This window comes from Cervus canadensis, chromosome 23, assembly GCF_019320065.1.
Source record: "Cervus canadensis isolate Bull #8, Minnesota chromosome 23, ASM1932006v1, whole genome shotgun sequence".
Taxonomy (NCBI): Eukaryota; Metazoa; Chordata; class Mammalia; order Artiodactyla; family Cervidae; genus Cervus; species Cervus canadensis.
This window is the reverse complement of record NC_057408.1, coordinates 56,930,145-56,948,117: the sequence shown is the minus strand read 5'-3', so window position 1 is coordinate 56,948,117 and position 17,973 is coordinate 56,930,145. Positions and strand designations below refer to the sequence as shown.

At 42.0% G+C, this 17,973-nt stretch overlaps 2 long non-coding RNA genes and 1 other non-coding gene across 3 annotated transcripts; all 3 read left to right on the top strand.

Annotated features, from left to right (window-relative positions):
* Positions 1-958: 958 nt before the first annotated feature.
* Positions 959-11,183, top strand: LOC122425867. Its single transcript, XR_006265036.1, has 3 exons — positions 959-1,183; positions 8,261-8,720; positions 11,066-11,183. It is a non-coding gene; the product is annotated as an uncharacterized LOC122425867 (long non-coding RNA).
* Positions 3,913-4,017, top strand: LOC122425892. Its single transcript, XR_006265046.1, has one exon. It is a non-coding gene; the product is annotated as a U6 spliceosomal RNA (small nuclear RNA).
* Positions 11,184-11,245: 62 nt separating the features above from the next.
* LOC122425682 lies at positions 11,246-13,543 on the top strand. The gene is made up of 3 exons (XR_006264962.1): positions 11,246-11,415; positions 12,390-12,596; positions 13,137-13,543. It is a non-coding gene; the product is annotated as an uncharacterized LOC122425682 (long non-coding RNA).
* Positions 13,544-17,973: the final 4,430 nt, after the last annotated feature.

The following is a 17,973-nucleotide window of genomic DNA, read 5'->3' as shown; positions in this document are numbered from 1 at the left end:
GACTGAGAATGCACACACTGAAGAGGAAGTGAAGGTCCTGGACTTTGTTTAATGGATAAACTAGTATTATTTTTTCTTGTTTGACTCTTTCCCCTTCTTTCTGCATTTTCTCACTTCTCTGATTAAATTTATGCTCTGGATCTCAAGGGAGGCCTAGGAGGCTAACATTTCTCTATAGACCAGAGATAGGCAAGGGCATGGAGTGGCAGTCTGTCCTGGGAAGGCCCGTAGGGTCCTGGTTGGCTATAGTTTCATCACTTGGAGTGAGGTTTCAATTGTCCAGGATGAGGAGCGTGAAGTTTTGAAGTGAAGGAAAAGCTAAAAATCATTTGTTTAGTGAACACTCCTTGTTTCCTTTCTTTGATTTCAAGGATGCCACTGATTACTTTCATTCTTGAAATGTCTCTCTTGTACAGAATCAGAATCCATCCATGTCATTTAGAAATTCATGGTGGGAGACGGAGGAGTTGAGAGACATGGTCTAAGCCTACTCTTAACATAAGGCGTTTCTCAGCCCTGGTTCTGCCCTGGTGACAAAATGCTGCCCACTTCCTCTGACTGTGATGGGTTAACTATGCCCAAGGAGGACTGGCTAGAAGTGGTTCTGGAAACGGAGAAATATGAGCAAGAACAAGCAGCTGTCCCAGAAATCACAAACACTGTTATCTCTATTGGCTGTTAGGCATATTTTACAAGAGAAATCATGAAGTCAGCTTATTGGGTAAGATAAGAATTTAATGAAGTTTTAGACAAAATATTTAACTGGTTAGAGGTCAAGGGCTAGCATTTCCCAATGAACTTCCTTTGCTTAGATGTTTAAGAAAAAAACAGTTTCACTTGATAACACTGACTCATTCTCTCATGGTTTAGGCAGTGATTTCCTGAGACCAGCTTTTGAGCCTGCATTTGGAAATAGACTCTGTCCATCGTGTGTGTGTGTGTGTGTGTGTGTGTGTGTTAGGGAAAAAAGGGTTGGTATAAGCTAGGCCTAGGAAGGAAGAGAAAACACCACTGACAGTATAACCTATAGTGGAGACACAGAGGTAGACTATTTTGTCCAGGATTCATCAACAGCAGCTGTAATGGAGACCAGCAAGAATGTTTGCCCGGGAATCCCTCCCTTAAAGTTGCTGCCTACAACCCATGTTCGCATGACTGTTGTGGAAACTACTGCATCGATCAGGTAACGCCACCTGCAAGCCGGCTTGTGTGTTTATCTAGCCCTGGGAATGAGGTCAATTCAGGTTAACACAAATGTCTCTTTCAGGAATTTTGGAAGGAGAAATCTAGAGCCTCAGTCTCTTCTGGGTGCCCTCATCCCATGATACGAAGGGATGGGACAGGTGGTGGCCAGGCCGACCGAGCAGCAGAGGGGCCCACATGGAGAAGGAAAGGCCTGGATGCACCAGGGCATAGGGAGAAGGGAGAGGAGCGAGGACATGGCATCGGCTGGTCTCGTCGCCCCGAGCCTGAGGCTTAGCTCTGATCTAGTCTCTGAGGCTCCAGGTTTGTCCCTGGAAGTTTGCTGCTTTGCTTTGTAAAGTTTGAGGTGAGTTTGTGTTGTTGAAAAACCAGAGTCCCAGCTGCTGTGTATCCTTCAGCAAAGAAAAGAATGTGATCTTGAAATAAATTTTATTTATTTTTTAAAGATTTTTTTTGATATAGACAATTTTTTTTAAAATCTTTTTTTGAATTTACTGCAATATGGCTTCTGTTTTTTTATGTTTTGGTTTTTTGACCCTCGAGGCATGTGGGATATAGCTCTCCAACAGGGATCAAACCCACACTCCCCTGCACTGGACGGTGAAGTCCTACCACTGGACCACTGGGGAAGTCCCGTGAAGCCAATTTTAGACCCAGGAAGTCCTTGGTGACCAGGGGTGGGTGGGCACTCCGGCGGGAAGGTGGAGGAGCCAATGCCCTGGGCTGAGGCTGTTGCAGTTTGTACTGTTTCTGCTCAGACTGCCACTTGTACTAACAGATCACAGAGAAAAGAACAGAGTATTCCTAATCTTGTTACATGAAGGGAAAAAACCCTAATTTGAAATTGCCAGGGGAGGAACTCCCCTGCAGAAGGTTGAGGGGAACAGAGTTAAATATACAAGGGAGGAGAATGCTCTGATAGCTTCACAAAAAAGAGCCCAGAAATGCTGAGACTGTATGATTCTTGGCTTCAGAGTTTCTTGGACCTGATAAGTAGGAATTTGCAAAATGAGCACATTTTCCAAGAAAGGAGGATTTTAAAACTCTCAGTGAAGGCCTCCAATGAGAAAGCCCCAAACAAACAGTAAATTCTTGGCAAGGAAGCAGAGTAAGAGATGGGAGAATGAAGAAGTGCCAACAGTGTAAAAAAAGACAGAACACCACAGATCTGAACTCAAAAGTAGTGGCTCCCAAAAAGCGTAAACAGAGGAAAGCCAGTTCGTCTGTTATTTAGGTCCATCTGTCTGTCCATACTTCATAGCAACAGTTGTTGTGTGGTATGTGCGTGTGTGGCCTAAAGCAGAGGCTTGGCTGAAAACCAGTTGCCCAGGAAGTGGTGTGTGTGTGTGTGTGTGTGTGTGTGTGCGCGCGTGTGCAGGGATCCAGGTGGTGATGGGTGTGGAGGTGCTAAGTTCACTGAAGCTCGCTGTTTGCCCAGGATGTTGGACAGACCCATTCAGAGAATCCCTTCTGGGAGCTTCCCATTACAGGTAGCCCACATGTATGGATGTGAGCGTAGGACTATAAAGCAAGCTGAGCATGGAAGAATTGATGCTTTTGAATTGTGGTGTTGGAGAAGACTCTTGAGAGTCCCTTGGACTGCAAGGAGATCCAACCAGTCCATCCTAAAGGAGAGCAGTCCTGGGTGTTCATTGGAAGGACTGATGTTGAAGCTGAAACTCCAATACTTTGGCCATCTGATGAGAAGAGCTGACTCATTTGAAAAGACCCCGATGTTTGGAAAGGTTGATGGCAGGAGGAGAAGGGGACGACAGAGGATGAGAGTTGGATGGCATCATCGACTCAATTGACATGAGTTTGGGTAAACTCCAGGAGTTGGTGATGGACAAGGAGGCCTGGTGTGCTGTGGTTCATGGGGTCGCAAAAAGTCGGACACGACTGAGCGACTGAACTGAACTGAACCCCAGATGTACAGAAGGCCTTCCTCTGAGGGGTTGTATTTGTGCAAAACCTGTTCACACACTCACTGTTCAATCATTATTTAAGTTACGGGACACCAACTTAAAGTGAGATGGTTGGATAGGATCACTGATTCAATGGACATAAACTTGGGCAAACTCCAGGAGATGGTGAAGAACAGGGAAGTCTGGCATGCTGCAGTCCATGGGGTCGCAGAGTCGGACACGACTTAGTGACTGAACAACGACAAAAACAACAACTCACGTGCTGACTCTTGAGGTAAAGACAACGTAGTGAAGACCCAGGAACATCCGATTCCAGTACAGCCAACTGGGTGCGTGTAGACCCTCTCACGGCAGGAGTCTGGGTGTGCTTAGGAGAGATGCCCAACCCAGCCTTGGAGGCAGCAGAGAAGGCTGAACGGACGAGGAGGCCTCTGACGTGAACTCTGAAGGATGACAAGTCGGCAGGGGCTGCTGAGGAGGGAGCAAAGGTCGAAGAGGCTTGGAAACACAGCCATGTCAGCACGTGTGTGACCCGAGTCAGTAGCGTGAAGAGTGTGTGTGCACATGTGCGTGTATGCATTTGTGTGACATCCAGGTCATTCGTGGGGGCTCACAGTGACCTCCACCAGCAACAAGAGCAGAGGGTGGGGAGTGGGTTCTTCCAAGAGCCACCCCCTCAATGGCAGGTCTGGATGGGAGCCTCATGGTCACCGTGTGTATTTTGGTAACCTAGGGCTCATGGTCCCTCTGTTCTCAGCTCACAGGGATAAGAAGACAAAGTAAAGCTCACTTCGACAGCACTTATACTAAAACTGGAATGATACAGGGAAAATTAGCGTGACCCCTGGGCAAGGATGACACGAACATTCATGAAATTACTTAATTACATGAAATTACAGGAATTTTTAATTACATGAAATTAAAAATTCACTTTTAGAGGGAAGGGACATATGTATACCTCTGGCTGATTCTCATTGTTGTATGGCAGAAAGCAACACAACATTGTAAAGCATTTATTGTACAATTAAAAATAAATAATATTTTTTAAAAACCTTAAAAAAATGTAAGAACAAGAAGACAAAGTAACCTTTGAGTTTTGCCTCTTCCTCTCACTCCCAGCCAGCCTCTTCTGGAGAAGACATCATCAGTGCCTTTGATGAAGGCAGAGGTGAGGGGGTTTGGATGGGAGGATAAGAGAGGAGGAGAGTGAAATCCATAAGCACAGCCCCTAGATCACTGAGCGTTGGCTGCAGAATTGCATGAGGAGAGTATTGAAATGCTGCCCAACTTTTAGTTAGTAGAGTCAAGAATGAATATTGAATATCCTGTCCACAATCGTAAGGTACAAGGGAACACCAGACTTCAGCCCCCAAACCCCTTTCAGGGGCTGAGATACAGCCTCTCATCAGGATCTCGAGCATCCACACGGAGACGAACAGAAACCATCACTCACGACCTCTCACCCTGAGCACAATCACAGGCCCACATTTTCCCTTGGTGACACCGTCTCTGGCCCAGCAGCCTGGCATCAGCTCTGTATTCCACAACTGATAAGACAGGGTTGATGGAACTGGTGCACTTGAGGGTTTTCCCTAATTTACATGCTGCTTCTTTACACTTCCTGTCTTCCCTCACCTGCGCGCGCACACACACACACACACACACACATGCTGTGTACACCTGAGGTAGTTTGTGACTTCTAGGATTCCTCATTTAAAAAGGGGAACAACATTTAAGAAAAACATACCATATAAAACATACAGTACAAAACCTGAGAGCAAATCCTGGACCAAGAGCTAGTCAGGAGTGTGACCCTAGGCTCAGAACTCACAGCCTCTGGGACTCATTTTCGTGTGAAGCTAGTGGTGCTGGATGGAATGTCCTTTCATGTCGCTAAGGGATTCTGTGCAATTCAAGGTCACACGAGCTCAGTGAACTCTGCGACCCCAGGGCATGGAGGACGTTCATTTGATGCTTTAGGTTGGAGTGTTCTTTGCTCTCCAGTGGCTGGAGATAATTAATTGCAAATCCAAAAATACTATGTGCGGCCCAGCTTTAGAGATGAGACGCTTTGTAGATGGTATTTCCATGAAGTCTGCTGGATTTATTAGCTGTGGAATACAGACGGCTGGGCTTGTCTGAACCGACTTCAGGAATGGGATTGGAGCAGAACTGACTCCAAGAGCCAGAACCACCTGGGAAGAAAGAGGTGACACTGATCCCATGAGACCTGGGATCTCAGTTACCATAGTAACAGGGGCATGAGTGTGAGCCACTAATGAAGCTGAATATGAGACTTTTAAATCTGAATTCTTACCAGAAATAGAAAAACATTTGTTTTCAATCAGCTGGAAAAACTTTATTTGGACACATTCAGGTCTCTTCTCCAGCAGTAAATTTTATTTTCACTTCTATAGGCAGGTCTATTACATAAGTTTAAGCAAATGATGGGCTTCCCTGGTGGCTCAGTGGTAAAGAATCCACCTGCCAATACAGGAGATGCAGGTATGATCCCTGGGTTGGGAAGATCCCCTGGAGAAGGCAATGGCAACCTGTTCCAGTATTCTTGCCTGGGAAATCCCATGGACAAAGGAGCCTGGTGGGCTACAGACCATGGGGTAGAACAGAGTCAGACACAACTGAGCACACATGCATATTTTCTTAATTGAACTTGTGATTCAATTGGTATAACAGAATAATTTCAAAATAAATGCATACTTTCCTCCTGAAAAGCTATCCCTTTCTTTCATCCCAACCAGATGATGAGTGACATAATACAAAAGAGCTCGAGGGCTGTCTGTTGTCAGCGGCTGGAAGTGAAACTTCTGGCAAGATGATATGTCTGAACATTAAAATTCAGCAGCAGCATCAAGCCTCCTGGTCTGGATGTCTTTTGTTTAGACCCCTTCCCCCCCTTTTTTTTTTGGTTTCTGTTGCCTCGGGATGAAAAGAAAGAAAACTCAGCCTGAGATAGCTTAGCTGGCTTTTGGTACCAAGACTGTAACTCAGAGAACTGCAATGCTTTTAGCTTTTGTAACTCTGACCTAGAGGAAGGCAGGATGACATCAAGCTAACAAGAAAAAGGTGTTCAAGGTAAGGCTTGGATGCAGCGAAACATCGAATTTATCTCCTTCACTTCAGCCCATTCGTAACTCTTCCCAACAGCAGACACAAGATTGAGGAGATGTCTCAGGTGAAGTCAGGGAAAGTGCTGGGGGTCAGCTCCACCCAGGAAACCTATTCCATGAACTGGCACAGAATGTGACCCTAAGCAAGTTCCCTAAACCAGAGACTCTCAGAGTTGGATTTCCAAGGGTGGACTCTTAAAGTTTCTTTGAAGTTTTCAAAAAATTCGTGAGGGCAAAACTATTATCTTAATAAAACTAAAATACTATTTGCCCTTTTTAGCTATGTTGACTTTGGTGTTTAAAAGAAGAGAAGAAATGTTAACTGCTGGGCAGGAGTCATGGCAAAACCAGAAGTCACTCCTGTGCTCATCATGGCCACAGGCTCACGGTGAAAAGGAATGTCCCACCTGAGAGCGTTGTGGGTGAAACGGCACACATTACTAACTCTGTGACATTGTGTCCCTGAGCACACCTTTTGGATACCTCGAGTGGAGAGGTGGGGAGTTCAGTCTGCTTGAATGGGAAGCATGGGAGCCCTGCACAAGGCTCTCACTCAATTCTTTCGAATGCAATCAATGTGACTGTTTCTGACATTCCTGACAAACCTCAGTTTCCCAGACCTGGGTTTTGGCCAAAAATGTCCTCAAAAGAATTAAACTTCTTATCTTAAATAAAGCAACCGGCAGTATTTGTTGCCAATGATAAACCTCAAAGTTTCAAGTTAAAAAACAGAAATCTTGAAACTTGGAACTAGCTTACGTGTGTGTGTGTGTATGTGTGGGTGCATGCACGCGCACACGCTCAGTTGTGTCTGAATCTTTTTGACCCCGTGGACAGTAGCCTGCCAGGCTTCTCTGTCCATTCCATGGCCTTGTGAACCTGAACACTTGGCAATTTTAAAGAAAGGTGAGATTTGCAATGAAAATAACAATTGTCAATTTTTTATATTGTGTAATGAAATGTATCAACATTTATAAAGTCAGCATAACTCTGTGAATCAGCCAGCTGATGAATGCATGATGTAACAAAATCTTATATAGAAAATGATCCATTCCAACTGAAACACAATGATTTTTTTAAATTTAAGTATAGTTGATTCACAATGTTGTGTTAGTGTCAGGTATATAGCAGTGATTCAATTATATATGTTTAATATATATAATATATATTATATAATGTATTCTTTTCAGATTTGTTTCCCTTATAGATTATTATAAGATATTGAGTCCAGTACCTTGTGTTATACAGTAGGATCATGTTGGTTACCTACTTTATATGTATTAGTGTGTATCTGTTAATTCTAAACTCCCAATTTATCCCTTCCCTAACTTTCTTCTTTGGTAACCATATTATTTGTTTTCTATGTCTGTGAGGCTATTTTCATTTTGTAAATAAGTTCATTTGTATCATTTTTTTAGATTCTACATTTAAGTGATATCATATGATATTTGTCCTTCTCTGTCTGACTTACTTCACTTTAGTATGATAACCTCTAGGTCCATCTATGCTGCTGCAAATGTCATTATTTTATTCTTTTTTATGCCCGAGTAATATTCCATTGTGTACATATACCACATCTTCTTTACCCATTCGTCTGTCAATGGACATGGGTGTTCCCATGTCCTGGCTATCGAAAACAGTGCTGCTAGGAACACTGGGGTGCATGTATCTTTTTGAATTAAAGTTTGTTCCAGATATACGCCCAGGAGTGGGATTGCTGGATCATATAGTAATTCTATTTTTAGTTTTCTGCCCATACTGTTCTCCACAGTGGCTGCTCCAATTCACATTCCCACCAACAGTGTAGATGGGTTTCTTTTCATCAATATGATTACTGATTCTTTGCTGCAATTATTCTATAAGAAATAACCATTTGTCAGATTTGGGTGTACTGTCCATGAAAACTACCTATAATAATATGGGAAAAACTCTAAAATAATCTTGTGTTTTCCACATCCATCGTGCATCTCTATGAGGCTGGGTGTTTTTTCTCCTAAACGGCAGGTCACAGCACTTTGACTGTGGAAGCAGATATGAGAACCCACCCACTCTGTCGCTGAGGAGGCTGCCTTAGATGGGGGGACCAGGGAGAGGGGGAGCCTTGCCTGGAGAAGAATGGAGACTGTGAATCTGGGGAGGGCTGAGCAGTCGGACTGCAGAGAGAGGGATCCCTGAGCCTAAGCCACGGAGATCTCTGCCCTGAGTCTTCATCTGACTGTGAGTCACTGAGTGAAGTAAGGAAAATACCAGGCGCCGGGGGAAGACCCACCCGAGAGGAAAAGAGGAAATGAAGCTGGAGCTGCAGGCAGGTGGGGACGCTTCCTGCTCCCAGCGGCCAGCGAGGACACCTCATAACTCACCAGGCATCGGGCAGAGTGTGCAGGGCTCCACATGGACATGGACCAAGACTGACCGTATTCTGGGCCATGAAACAAATCCCCGCAAAGGATCCAAGTCATACAAAGTATGTCCTTTTCCCACATGAAAATAATTTAAAGGTCAATAGCAGAAAAACATCAGGAAAATCCCCAAATATTTGGAAACTAAGTGGCATACCGAATAGTCCACGGAAAGAAAGGGGTTGTGTGTGTGGGGGAAGCGGGACGGGGGAAGGAACAGAAAGTCTTTTGAATTTAATGAAAATGAAACTGACAATCACCTATTCAGACTGATAAGGAAAAAAGTGCATGCACATACGACAAATATCACAAATGAGACAGGTGACATCACAATAATGAAAGAATAATAAGGGAAACTTATGAACAGCTTTATGATAAACAATAATGTGGATGAAAAAGTCAATTCCTTGGAAGAGACAAACTGACAAAACTTGATCCAGAAAAAAATGAGAAACTGAATTCCGCTAGATTTACTCATGCAGCTGACAAGGAAACTCTAGGCCCAGATGTCTTTACTGGCAAATTCTGCTAAGCAAGTGAATGCATAGCAAGTTCTGCTATTTATTTCCTATTAAAGAAATAAATAATAACAATAACAAATAATTCTTCCAAAAAATTGAAAGTTAGGGGATTTTTGCCAACTCCTTCTATGAGGTCAGCATTACTTTGATACTAAAAACAGGCAGAAGTATTGAACCACATTGTGTAGATTTCTGGGTTTTCCTTTACCTCTCAGGTACCCCAGACTAGGTCCTGGGATGGTTTGGACCTCACTATTTAGGGGAAAAGGAGTCATGCCTGTGATATTCCCTCATCCCTGGCTCTCATTAACTGTGCCCCCTAGATTTTTGGTGCTTTATTAAGCGGGAGTGTGTTCTTCCTTTTGCCTTTCGTCCCCCAAAGAGCAAGGGCAGTGAGGGGATCTGCCAGTGTAGATGCCTCTTGAACTCCACATACAGCAAGTTCCTACAAATGGCAATTGTGGTGACTTTTTAAATTAAATGCAGTCATCCCTCCATACCTGTAGGGGTCAATTCCAGGATCCCCTGCAGATACCAGACTTCACGGATGCTCGGGTCCCTTTGTAGTCTCGGGTTCCTCCTTCGTGGATTCAATCAACTGTGAATCTTGTAGAGTTTCCCATCCCCTGTTCCTTGAACCTGAGGATGCAGAGGGCTAACCATGGCATGATGGACTCTTCCCACGACAAGGGTTTTTATTCTTCCTTCAAGGATACTTACTCATAATACAATCCCCATTAGAAGTGTTCAGGTCCAGGGGGTTGTTACTAAACTAAATTGGGACTAGAAAGATTTTGGCAAAATGATGTTTTAAAAATCCAAACATCTTTTTACCCACCCAAAGTCTTCAATACACTTACACATTAATTACAGATATATATTTAAAAGTAATCTCTATGTAGAGTTGTTTACCATGTACACATTAGATGTGGGGACTTCAGATCAATCATACCGACCTTAAAATTCAACTAGCAATAAAATTTACCTTCTCTTTGGCTTTCCGGACCTAATGGGTACAGGAACTTTTAATAACACTTAGGTCAGCAGTCTACAAAAATTTATAGACAAACATTTCAGATGAGCCAGGTACTGCCAAGGCTTGAGATGGCTGCAGTTGCTAAGAAATCTTCATTAAACAGTGGAGAACGCCTGCTTTTCCTTCCGTCCTGTGCAGAGTTTGTTACTGCTGACAAAGCTTCTATTTTTTTTAATCCTTCCCTTCTTCTAGAGTTACTACAGTTGAACTTCAGAGTCCCAACACTAAAAATGTCTTTCTTTTCTTTATCTTATAATGTGATATTCTTTCTTCCTAAAGAAGATGAGGTAAGCAACGTTTCCCTCTGTAATTATCGTTTCAAACCAAACATCTTGGTAGTGAATGCTGCATGAGAAACAAATCTGATCATTTTTTCTAGATATAATATCTTAGGATTTTAAGTAGGGCCTATATTTTCTATGGTAAGGGAGTGGCCCCTCCCTGGGGTCTCCTCTCGAGCCTTGCAGTCCTCCTGAACTGAGGTCTTAGCTGCCTGGAACACCTCAGCCCCCACCACCCAGCAACCTGGAGACAATTTGCAATGTGCACCCTCAACCAAAGTTAATCCCTTTATTTTCTTAATTTTGTTGGCAGTTTGGGTCTTTGTAACACATGGCACTTACTTCCAAAAGCAAATCCGAAGTCAGCTGCTATTTTTTCCCTCTTGCTTGACTTTTGGGCTATGTGGAGCAATTGTGAGGTAGCCTGTGTGTGTGTGCCCACATGCATATGTGTGTGTGTGGGGGTGGGGTGTGGTGTGTGTGTAGCGTGCATTTATATGTAAAACCTACTTTGTAGGTTAACTTCCAAAGGAGAGAAGTAACCACCAAAAAGTCTTTTTTTCTTTTCATAGGAGGAATAATCCCTTTGAAAGATAATACCCTGAATATTCATTGCAAGGACAGATGTTGAAGCTAAACCTCCAATACTTTGACCACCTGATTCGAAGAGCTGACTCATTGGAAAAGACCCTGATGTTGGGAAAGATTGAAGGCAGGGGAAGAAGGGGATGACAGAGGATGAGATGGTTGGATGGCATCACTGACTCAATGGGAATGAGTTTGAGCAAACTCTGGGAGATGGTGAAGGACAGGGAAGCCTGGTATGCTGTAGTCCATGGGATTGCAAAGAGTCGCTGAGCTACTGAACCACAATAACAACTCTGTTGCCTAAGGAGAGAGTTCACGTTGCTGAAAATATGAGGTATAACCTCAGAGAATAATTTCAAGTATTCATTTTTGAGGGAAACTTAAAATTCGCTGGTAGGGAAAAAAAACCATGTATAACCAAGATATTTTTTCTTATTTAAAATTTTTAAGCTTATATTCTCTACTGAACTTGATATAGGGTATCATCATTTGGGGGGAAAAGAATCAGAGCTGTGATAGTTCCTCATTCCTAGCTTTCAATATATGTGCCCACTTGATTTTTAGTAATTTATTGAGTAGGAATGTGCTGTTCCTTTTGCCAGAGTCAACCTCCCTCTTCTAAGACTAGCTTATCAAAATAGGCTTAAAAAAAAGCTTAAAGTCTAGTGAAAACAAAGTTTCATTGTGGTGTTCTGATGTGATTCATGGCTGTTTAGAATGAGGAGAAAAAATTTTAAAGACATTCTTCAAAGATAATCTCTTGTGAAGATTTGTGACGCTTTAGGAAAAAAAGAGTAAGCCTTTTCAGATAACCTGCTGAAATTATGCCTTTAGTGGGTTTACTTACTAAATCTTTAAAGTTATGACATTTCTCAGACACAAATTATTTTTGGAATAAAAGATGGCATAGATAAATATTACCGTATTGTGACATTGTTAGCTTAAAGGCTTTTCTAATGAGCAAATGATGATGAAAGGCAGGAACTTGAGAAGCCCAAATTCTCTGTCATCACTCTTAAATCTGCATAAGGGCAAAGTTAGTGAATTCTGCCCTTCTAACGTTTGATATGAGATATATAGCTTTTCTTCTACTAAATGATGTCCTTTCCAGTAAGAAACTAAAAATATTCTAACAGTAGAATCTCTATTATAACTTGAACATTAAAATGAAGTAAACTCAATGTACCTAATATACATAAAATCTCTTTCTTTCTGACACTATTCTCCTTTTCATTTCTGAGTAGCTAGAAAAGACTTAAAGGCTGTGATGGAATTGAGCAATTGTTCGATTTCCCATTCTTTGTTTAGTGAGAACAGAGCTCCTGCCTGTGGTGAACAATTCAGTCCTTGTGGACAGGACTCCATGAATCAGACAATGCTTTTGGATGAGCTGAGTTGAAGATGCATCCTGGTCTGTGTTGGTGATGTGGCACTAGCTTTCATAGGCTCCAGAATTCAATAAGCTCCTCTTCATGATGCCTGGCATATCACGAGAGCTTGATGAGTATTTGTTGAGTATGTGAATTGCTGCTGCTGATTGTAAGGTTGTTGAGAGCTTGGCTTTATCTTTTTTTGGTTGTTGCTATAACCTTGTTACCTGCAATAGCGCCAGCCACATAGTGGGGGCTCAATAAGCGATATATTTGGTGAATGTAACAGCCATTGGCCAAGCAGAACCATGGAGGGCCCCACATGCAGGTGTGGGTGTTCAAGTCACACCTCAGCCACCTGGCAGGTGTGTGGCCTGGGACCAAAGACTATCAATGAGGGTGAGAATCAGTTTTCATGCAGGTAAAGCGGGCATCGTTTTTATACCAAACTTACCAGCTTGTGGGGCTCCCCTGGTGCCTCAGAGGGTAAAGAGTCTGCCTGCAATGTGGGGGACCCAGGTTCGATCCCTGGGTCAGGAAGATCCCCTGGAGAAGGAAATGGCAACCCACTCTAGTATACTTTCCTGGAGAATCCCCCTGGACTGAGGAGCCTGGTGGGCTATAGTCCATAGGGTCGCAAAGAGTTGGATGTGACTGAATGACTTCACTTTCTTTCTTTCACCAGGTTGTTGGGAAATATATGGGAAGACACTGCCCAGGGCCTGGTGCTTGGTAAGCGCAGTAAAGGTGCACAGCATGAGCATTTCGCTGGACCCATGATGCAGTCACTAGCCATTCTCTTCAGAGTATTCGAAGCCCCACCTACTCCCTTGCCTTCTGTGGAGCAGCTCACGTGGCCCTTCTGGAACACCCTTGGACCTGCCGACTCAAAGGGCTGAATAGTTCAGGATGTTTCCTGCTTTCAGAGCCTTAAAGGCCCTAATGTAACCTCTTTATTTGACACATAGAAGATCTCGAAGAGATTTTGTGACTCATGCCTCACTGCTTCTACTAGCTTCTTTTTTTTTTAAGATTTTTACATTAAAAATTTTTTTTATCATGCCACAGAGCAGGTGGGATCTTAGTTCCTGAGCCAGGGATTGAAACTGTGCCCTCAGCAGTGAAAAGTGCAGAGTCCTAAACCACTGGACTGCCAGCGAATTCCCTTCTAACTAGTTTTTAATTCCTGTTTTAACAAGTTACCACAAGCTTAGAGGCCTAAGACAACAAGAATGTGTTATTTCACAGTCCTGTTGTTCAGGGTCCAGCACAGGCCTCCCTGGGCTGAGGGCAAGGTGTGGGCAGGCCTGTCCCTTCTGGCGGCTCTGGGGAGGACCGTTTCCCTGATGCTCCAGCCCTAGGGGTGCCTGCATCTGGAGTAGGTGGTCACTCCCCCAGTGTCCAGGTGAACAGTTCAGCATTTCCCTTACCTGTCCCATCATCACATCTCTCCTCTGACTCTCTTCGTCGGCTTCTTTCCTGTTTGTAAGGACACTGTGATTACATTGAGCCCACCGAAATCATCCAGAATCAGTTGCCTACCTTAAAATCAGTTGATGGCAAATTCTCCTTCCCTTTCTCATCGTAGCCAAACATACTCCCAGGCTCTGGGGATCAGGACATGGATGTCTCTGGGGACCATTGTTCTGCCTAGGAACCAGACCCTCGGGGCCAAGAGTTCTGACTCTAAATCAGATGATTTTTCAACTATGCACAATATTATTTTCAAACCAAAGATTTCCTTTACGGACATAACACTACTGACTTTGAACAATGACGAACAACTATAGCCCACAGGTACCTGAGTCCCCTGCACATGGATGGACGTAAAGTCAAGGTTCCAAGTAAAACCAGGACCTGATAGAGAACAGAAAATGCAGCTCACCAGCTTGGACTTCTGACAGAGCAATCCTTGAGGGATTTGAAAACTCAGCGAGTCCAGCTCTGGTCCTCTGGTTCACTTGTCCCTGCACTGGGCTATATCCTTATGGGTAATTTGAGAAAGAAAACCATCTTAGAAGATGCCATCATGTGCACATGCTCCAAGGCCCAGGCCTCTCCTCACGTTCAAGCTTTTTTTCAGCTAAAAGACCAGCAGTGGCTGAGGCATAGTTTAGCTGGAGCCTAGCAGGTTCCCTCCAAAGGCAAACAGTGACCATGTTAGGTGTGTCCAAGAGTGATGGATAAACATGAAAAGAAGGTGAGTAGGAGGAAGAACAATGTGATCTACTTAAACGTGGTCATTTTATCTTTTGATATTGGTTTCTAAAATAATCCCACAGTGATAAGAGAACAGACTGCATATGATTTCAATACCATTAGACCATGACTTTTTTACACCTTGTTTTATGTTCCTGGATACGTCCTAGTGGCACCTGGTTTATAGTCTTTGGGAACATGAATAGAACTTTTTTCCTGCTATTGTGTGAAAAATAAATTTTAATTATGTTGAATTGGTTGATAGTGCTTTTCAGGTCTACTATATATCCTTCCACTTTCCTGTCTATACAGTCTATTGATTTTTCAGAGTTTGATATTGAAATTCTAACTAAAAATCTTAATTTATCTACTTACAAAAAAATTGTAACATATAGTGGAACTATACAGTGGGCTTCAGTGGGCTTCTGTGGTGGCTCAGATGGTAAAGCATATGCCCACAATGCAGGACACCTAGGTTTGATCCCTGGGTTGGGAAGATCCCCTGGAGAAGGAAATGGCAACCCACTCCCGTACTCTTGCCTGGAAAATCCCATGGGCAGAGGAGCCTGGTAGGCTACAGTCCATGGGGTTACAAAGTCAGACATGACTGAACGACTTCACTTTCTTTCTTTACTTACAGTGGAACTATATGTAACTTTGTTCTGTATTTTCCAAGTCTCTTGTAAATGTGTTATCATACTTTCATAATTTTAAAAATTAAAAACAAAAACTGCTCATTTTTACATTTTAAATTTTTCTTCCTTGATAAACCTCTCAAGTCTTACATTATTTAACTCAGTATTTCCTGTAAATCCCTCAATATAAAGCTAATTACGTGATTACATTAATACCATCTATTAACACAAGCTTTTCTGGCTTAGAGAATGACTAAATAATAATGTTTTCCACAACACTGTATAAATAAGATTGTTTTTATTAGAAAAGAAAACAAGTAAAAACCAAAAGGCAGCTACCTATAGGATTTCTTGTAATACACCCCTCGCTATTCTTTCTGCTAAATAAACAAGATTTTCTTAGATTACTGCACATTTAGGCTGTCATATTATGGTTATAATTTCCTTCAACCTTAACCTCAAAAGTGAATTAAAGGCTTTGTAGATATCAATTCCTTGTTGATTTGCTGACTGTGCAGAGATCTGTGTAAAAAGTTGGCACGGCTGAGGAAACATCCTTATAGAACAAAGGCAATATGCCTTTACATATTGACTTCTGTGTGATTCAATTTGCAGTAAGTATGACAGTAACCTCTCTAAACGGCCCTGTGTACTTAAAAGCAAGTTTGCATTTTGTGGTTAACTTTGCTTTGAATTCCGGAGTGATGACCCAGCTTCTCTGAGCTCCATAAGCCTTTTAACCGAGTGATGGAAATGAATGACTTTCCAAATGCCGAGAGTCAGAATCTAAACACTGGAGAGAGACTTGGGGGAAGACGGACTCTATTAATTTATAATTGTAATAATTAAGTTAGTAAAAGACCAATTGTACTTTAATTCTTTGCATAGGAAGCCAATAAACATTTAACCTTAAATCTGTCATTCTGAATAAAGTCATAATTTCCACAGTAAGTAGAAGTTTTTCATTTGAAAAGCCAAAGTGAATCCTTCAGTATATTAGTTTTAAATTTTCTCTTTTTATTTTAGCCTCTTTGGCAACATGTAAACCTTTGCACACTCAACTGATTATTAAGCATTATTCAAATTATATTCTGAATCAGTATTTCCTCTTAACCATGGATTATGTTAAGAAAAACAAATACTGATTTTATGCTTTTGACTTCATTATTTTCTTTACGTCTCATTGGTTCACTCTGGGCCATCAGAGATCTATTTGAAAACTGTGGGATTTTCTCTATCGAAGTTCATTATTTTATATCTTTTGAAGATGGCCTTTTTATACTAGCAAAATTTCAGCTAAAATTAACCAAATGAAGCTAAATTAAACATTTGAGTAGAAGATCAGAAGACTAGTCCACAGTGTTTCCATAAGCCTAGTTCAATTGCCATTTTACACGATCTGACCCTAAAAAGGCATACTGTGCTTTGCATCACAAATTTTCAAACATCCTTGCTCTCCAGAATTTCATGGTGCTTCCTTAGGAGTTTGAAGTTCTGTAAGGGTAACTGATGTGAGGACGAGTTTGCTGCTCACATTAGTGTCTCGATTCAAAGGAAAATGAATATGACGAGGCTAGAGCAGATAATCTGTAGAATCCCTTTAAGCTTTAATGTTCAATGATTTCTACAATGCACAAGGAGAAGTAATTTCGTTGTTTTAATAGCTTGTCTTTTTTACTGAAGTATAGTTGATTTACAGTGTTAGTTTCAGGTGTGTAGTAAAGTATTCAGTTATAAAAATATATACATATGTGTGTGTTTTTCATATTCTTTCACATTATGGTTTATCACAGGGTATTGAATATAGTGCCCTGTGCTGTATAGTAGGACCTTGTTGTTTATCTATTTCATATATAGTGTTCTGTATCTGTTTATCCCAAACTTATAATTTGTCCCCCTCCTCCCCACTTCCCCTTTGGTAACCATAAATTTGTTTTCCATGTCTGTGAATCTGCTTCTGTTTTGTAGATATGTTCATTTGTGTGTGTGTGTGTATATATATATATATATTTTTTTTTTTACACATTTCACATACAAGTGATATTATATGATATTTGCCTTTGTCTGATTTACTTCCCTTAGTATGACAGTCCCCAGGTCCATCCATGTTTCAGCAAATGGCATTATTTCTTTCTTTTGTGGCTGAGTGATATTCCATTGTGTATATACATATATATACGACGTCTTCTTTATCCTTTGATGTATATTGATGGACCCTTACGTGGCTTCCTTGTCTTGGCTATTGTGAATAGTGCTGCTATTGGGATGTATGTATCTTTTTGAGTTGGAGTTTATTAATATATTTTCTTATCCCTCTTACACAGTCTCATTTTATTCATCCTTTTCAAAATTCTAAGACTCACAGATCTTAGAAATGTAAGTACTTATGGCACATGTATCTAATATCCTTCCAAATTACCAGACTCCACTCTCCCTGTGAGCAAGCTTATGCCCTGCAGAGTGAGGCGAGCAGGGACCCTGACATCCTGGAGCTGGCAGCCTAGTGGGAGAGAAGGCATGTGATGAACAGCGATAAACAATCTATGATTTTGTGCATGACAGGAGAGCACATTCAGTTCTCATTGTGAATCAATCTTTCAACTAAATATTTCTCAGGTTCCTGCAGAAGACCATGCTTTCTTCCCAGGACAATCCCCTCACCGCCCCCCAGCCCATGTTTCAGCAATG